Raw genomic sequence first — 6697 nt, 5'->3', positions numbered from 1 at the left:
GCTTTCAACTGATCCATTTATTCCATCAGGGTAATGGCTTATAGGCAACAGTAATGCAGCACCTCACAACTCAGCACTCGCACACCCTCTCTCTAGCCGTCCACGTTATGCCACGTGGTTGTTCATCTACTCTGGTTCCTAAATGCTTCTACTTTGGAATAATACAACTTGCAGACAACTGGAGAAAATCGACTGCTGAAACCCAGTCTGAAGGCAGACTGCATGGTTAGGTACTTGATACTAAACATGTGCGGCAATGGGGAATAATGAAACACCTCTACTCAATGGGAGGACAATGGAGACCAATGCATTTGTACATATGATCTGTATAAAATCTGAGTGTGACCTGTGAATGGTGAATGTTACTGAGAGCACTTAATTGTGTTTACATGTTTCTCAAGCTTTTATAGAGGTAAAAATGCAGTATATGAATCATACTAATATTTAGGATAAATCTACTAAGGGATCTACTAAGGGATAAATCCCATCTACACATGTTATTCCATTTGAAAGTTGTTGCAGCAAAAGAGAATATTCTTAAGGAAATCTACCATCAAAATCCAGCATGATAAAACAGGGACACTTATATATCCAGCTACCGTTACTCTGGTAATCTTCTCATATTTGTTATCCATGACCTCCTTACTTCTAAAATCAACGTTTGTAATTCTGCTGATGAGCCTCAAGGGTGTTTGTGTCTGCTGTTGAGCCTCAAACCTATGGTGGGTGTTTGCAGAGCCCTTCAGTGGTGCAGCTTCACAGGCTGTTACAATGAGTAGAGCAGGTCTGCCCCTGCACTACCTGCTGCTGCTAAATTACACAGGCCGAGGGAGGAGGGAGAGAGTAAGGGGTTGGATGAGACATACTCTGCTCATTGTAACAGCACGTGAAGCTACAGCACTGAGGGGCTCTGGTAAAACCCCCATAGCACTTCTGGCTCCTTAGCCTAATTTTAAAAGATGAGTGTAGTCACGGTGCCTGGATCTATGAGTAAGTGTCCCAGGATTTTCTTTAAACGGTGCAACTATTCTGACCTTAAATTTTCACATTCTATGTCCCTCCAAAGAACATGGATGGTAACAATTAACAAGTGGCTTTTACATGTTTCCTATTTATCTTTTACATTATTGAAAATGGTATGGTTTGACCAGAAAAGCCTATACAAAGCAGGTAGGAAAAATGGCCAAAAGATGCCACAAACCACCAAGTGTCAGCATCACCCTGCAGGTGCCAGTTCCATTCCAGAAGTAAGATTACAGCAATGGGGGGGAATTTTCGGAAATGTTTCTATAAATGATACAAATTGAAAAACCTCAGCTAGCAAATTGTGCTCTGGACATGAAAGCTTCCTAATAAATCCAGATCCAGAGGTTACGCGAGCATCTTGTGCTGGAGAATACACTGTACCCAAGTAAAAATAACTGCAAAAGGTTCTAAATCTACGTGGATTTCAGCGCGCAGCCTCCTCTCTTCTGTTTCTTTCCCCACAAATATTTTCTGTTTATAATTAAAAACCACATATGATTGCTTGTCAGGAAATGTTAGTAGCACATGTGTATATAGTTACTGGTCATAATAAAAGGCTTATTTTATTTATAGCGGACACACTGGAAAAGGGAGACCAGACGTATCAACCTCCCTCAGAAATGTGCACAAATGATTTATTTTCATGACGTTAAATTGAGTTTTCTGCTATGATCTTGCACAACACACACAGAATAGGGACCCTTGCCTCACTTTGCACCAATTAGAAAGCTATCAATTGTAACACTTAGTGGGATCACATTACTGCGGCTGCTGTACTCTGGATTTTTGAGTATGTTGTTAGTAAGTAGTAATGCTGTGTATATTTTTTCTAAGAGCGGATAGTTTATAAGAAAGTCAGAAGCCCCGTTCAGTCCACATTGGGCTTGCTGCTATTAAACTGTATTCTACAGGATATAGAGAAAAGGTTTAGGCTAGCTTCACACACCATGGGTCAGCTTTGGTTTACACTGGCTTGCCTTTGTACAAAACTTCAGGAACTGATCTCAAATTTCGAGTGGAGGGAAATGAACTATTATTAAAATACAAATTTTATGCATTTATTAACTCTGGCCACAAAGACAAATAATGGACTTATAGTTGCTAATTGTGCAATTTTTTTTCTTTGAAGTAGTCACCCAAATTTCTATCACAGCTGAAGCAAACAGGATTACAATACAAGATAACACATATTGGGGCAGATTTACTTACCCGGTCCGTTCGCGATCCAGTGACGCGTTCTCTGCGCTGGATTCGGCTGCGGCCGGGATTCATCAAGGCAGCTCCTCCGACGTCCACCAGGTGGCGCTGCTGCGCTGAAGTTCCCTGAAATGCACTGAAGTTCACGATCCTATCCTGGATGAAGGTGAGTGCAAGCTCTGCGACACAATTTCCTTTTTTAAATGCGGCGTTTTTTCCGAATCCGTCGGGTTTTCGTTCGGCCACGCCCCCCGATTTCCGTCTTGTGCATGCCGGTGCCCATGCGCCACAATCCGATCGCGTGCGCCAAAATCCCGGGGCAATTCAGGTACAATCGGCGCAAATCGGAAATATTCCGGTAACACGTCGGGAAAAAGCGAATTGGGCCCTTAGTAAATGACGCCCATTGCATATAAAAACACCATCATAATCAGGGGCGGAACTACAGGGGTAGCAGCCATAGCAGCTGCTATGGGGCCCACAGTATCACAGGGCCTGGCTATCTGACCTGCCACACTTAAGAATGGAGTATGTGCATCCTTATATACATATTATTCTGCACAATATATCATAATATGTATATAACAGAGCAGATGATCAACAGCACACACCTGACCGGCAGCCCAGATAAGAAATGTCAGAAGGAGGGACAGCAGAGCTGCATATCTGTGATCTCTGACACTCTCCTGGGATAAGAAGGCTGCCTGAGTGAGTACATCTATATGTGTGCATAAGTGTGTTTTGTGTATACAAGGTTTGTATATACAGTATCTGTAATTATATGATGTATATATATTATATGTATGTATTTCTTGTGTATATACTGTGTGTACAAATGTATAAATATATATATATGAGTGCATAAATGTGTGTGTAAGAGTGTTCCCTCACATGTCATCATGGGTGTACAGGAGTTGTGACTTTTTTGCCCCTTTAAGCCACCCCCAAGTCATGGAAGGGGATGGAGTGGCCTGTGCTGGGTCGCGCTATGGGCCAGCATAGAAAAGAGATGCCCTGTGCTGGTGCAGGTCCCATTGTGCAATCACACTTCGGATATACAGTTTTAAGACCCAAGAGTCTCTAGATATTTCCAGTGAGCTAAAGGGATGGGAGCAACATAAAGTGCTGGCACACAATGAATGCTGGACTCTATGGCTGTATAATATATGAAAAGCGCTTTTTATTTTAAAACTTTGTGATACTTTTAACAGATTTAGTTTCATCTATTTGATCTGCTCTATGAATCTGCCCTGCTTTACCGAGGCCAAATCAGGGACTGCTGATCGCAATATGGACTTTATTTGGTTTGAAAATGTATGGTGAGAGACCTTTCTTACCTGAAGGAGATGTTACATCATGAAAACACGTTGTTTGATACACATATACCATAAACTATGGAAAAGCTATTGCTTCTACACTACCCCAACTACCCAGACCCTGAAACCCTTACTTTTCTTTATATTTAGATATCGGTTACCAGCCCTGGATAAGGTGACCAAAGAAAAGGGGAGGGCTAGAAGCGATAGGATGGCAAAGGAGGACCTCTTTGTGGACCTCTCTCTTAGTTTTGTACACCATATATCCAGGTAAGCACATCACCACACCACACCAGGTGAGAACATCACCGGACCATCGGCACACCAGGTAAGAACATCACCAGACCATCGACACACCAGGTAAGTACATCACCAGACCATCGACACACCAGGTGAGAACATCACCAGACCATCGGCACACCAGGTGAGAACATCACCAGACCATCGGCACACCAGGTAAGAACATCACCAGACCATCGGCACACCAGGTGAGAACATCACTAGACCATCGGCACACCAGGTGAGAACATCACCAGACCATCGGCACACCAGGTAAGAACATCACCAGACCATCGGCACACCAGGTAAGAACATCACTAGACCATCGGCACACCAGGTGAGAACATCACCAGACCATCGGCACACCAGGTAAGAACATCACCAGACCATCGGCACACCAGGTGAGAACATCACCAGATCATCGGCACACCAGGTAAGAACATCACCAGACCATCGACACACCAGGTAAGAACATCACCAGACCATCGACACACCAGGTGAGAACATCACCAGACCATCGGCACACCAGGTGAGAACATCACCAGACCATCGACACACCAGGTGAGAACATCACCAGACCATCGGCACACCAGGTGAGAACATCACCAGACCATCAGCACACCAGGTGAGAACATCACCAGACCATCGGCACACCAGGTAAGAACATCATAATGTGTTTGTAAAAATACATCGTTTTCTATTACTTTAAAAGGGCCATTCCAACATATTTCTGATAAAAGAATCATTTCCAAAGGTGAGAGTAATAGTTTCTGGTAGATAATTAGGAGTATTCCAGTTACTTGGGAATTCCCCTAACATTGTATCACGCCACTCCTGACAACAGAAAAGAGGTAGTTAGTCGGCCTGTAGTCTACTAACCAGCACATTAGAGGAAGTAGCTATCACTCTGGCCTTGAGGCTACTTCCAATCACGCTCGGCCATAATGTGACATGATGCTGTATGTGGTGAGGAGGAAGGAAAGCACAGAATATATTAGCATCCATGTAGTATAACAGTAATGGGATGTAAAACATTTCCTTTTGTACATTTATTTACAACATGTGCTGAGCAGCTAAATGCGATTGTCTGATGTGATTGTCTAAGATGCAGAATTTTTTATTGTGTTTTTATGTTACATTTAGAGATGAGCGAACATACTCGTCCGAGCTTGATGCTCGTTCGAGCATTAGCGTACTCGAAACTGCTCGTTGCTTGGACGAATACTTCGCCCGCTCGAGAAAATGGCATCTCCCGCCGTTGTTATTTTTGGCGGCCAGAAACAGAGCCAATCACAAGCCAGGAGACTCTGCACTTCACCCAGCATGACGTGGTACCCTTACACGTCGATAGCAGTGGTTGGCTGGCCAGATCAGGTGACTCTGGAATAGACTAGCCCCTGCCCGTGCTGCTCGGATCATTCTCTGTCTGGATGCCGCTAGGGAGAGAGCTGCTGCTGCTGCAGGGAAAGCGTTAGGGTGTTCTATTAGAATAGTGTTAGGCAGGAGTGATTCTACAAGAACCCAACAGCCCTTCTTAGGGCTACAATAACGTTTTATTTTACTTTTTTTTGGTTTGCCTGTGGCTGGGCTTGCTGCCATTAGTAGTGCAGCTAGTACCATATTGTGAGGAATTTGCAGGGAGACTTGCGACCGTTGTGTTTAGCTCTTAGTGACACACATATCCACCTCAAACACCGAAGTGGGACAATTTATTAGGGGTTTGATTTGAATTAGGCAGAGTCTGCTGATTTATTTTTTTTTACCTTTATTTCTTTTTATAGCTCAAAGTAATCTTGCAAAGCAGTGTGCTTTCAGTGTAGGCTAGAAAATAGCCATAGGAGAACCCCAACGGCTTACTTAGGCCTACAATAGCATTTTATTTTCCTTTTTTTTGTTTGCTTGTGGCTGGGCTTGCTGGCATTAGTAGTGCAGTTAGTACCATATTGTGAGGAATTTGCTGGGAGACTTGCGACCGTTGTGTTTAGCTCTTAGTGACACGCATATCCACCTCAAACACTGAAGTGGCACAATTTATTAGGGGTTTGATTTGAATTAAGCACAGTCTGCTGATTTATTTTTTTTTACGTTTATTTCTTTTTATAACTCAAAGTCATCAGGCACAGCACAAAATCCAGTTGTGTGCTGTCAGTGTAGGTTAGAAACTAGCCATAGCAATAGGATAGCATCGTTTTGTTAAAAAAAATAAATAAATTAAAAAAAATAAACACACAAAAAAAAAAAAAAAAGTTTACTTTTTAATTTGGAAAATGTTTAACCCGAGGGCTAGCGGTAGAGGACGAGGGCGTGGACGTGGGCGTCCAACTACTGCAGGGGTCAGAGGCCGTGGTCCTGGGCAGGGTGAGACACCACCTGCTGATGAGGGAGCAGGGGAACGCCGCAGAGCTACATTCCCTAGGTTCATCATGTCTCAAGTTACTGGGACTTGTGGTAGAGCACTGTTGAGGCCAGAACAGTGCGAAGAGGTGATGCCGTGGATTGCGGACAATGCTTCTAGCCATTTGTCCACCAGTCAGTCTTCCACGCAGTCCACCCATGTCACCGAAATCAGCACTCCTCCAGCTCCTCCACCTCAGCCTCCTTCCCCCCAGTCTGCCCCCTCCCAGCAAAATTTGTCATTTGAACCGGCATACTCTGAGGAAATGTTTTCTGGACCCTTCCCACAGTCACAAACCACTTGTCCGGTTGCTGCTGAGCTATTTTCCGATGCCCAGGTTTTCCACCGGTCACAGTATGTGGGTGATGATGACATTATTGACGTAGTGGAAGAAGTGTGTAAAGAGGTGTCGGACGATGAGGAGACACGGTTGTCAGACAGTGGTGAAGTTGTTGTCAGGGCAGGAAGTCTGAGGGGGAGCAGA

This window comes from Engystomops pustulosus, chromosome 8 (assembly GCF_040894005.1).
Source record: "Engystomops pustulosus chromosome 8, aEngPut4.maternal, whole genome shotgun sequence".
Taxonomy (NCBI): Eukaryota; Metazoa; Chordata; class Amphibia; order Anura; family Leptodactylidae; genus Engystomops; species Engystomops pustulosus.
The sequence above is the reverse complement of the archived record's forward strand: the minus strand, read 5'-3'. Positions refer to the sequence as shown.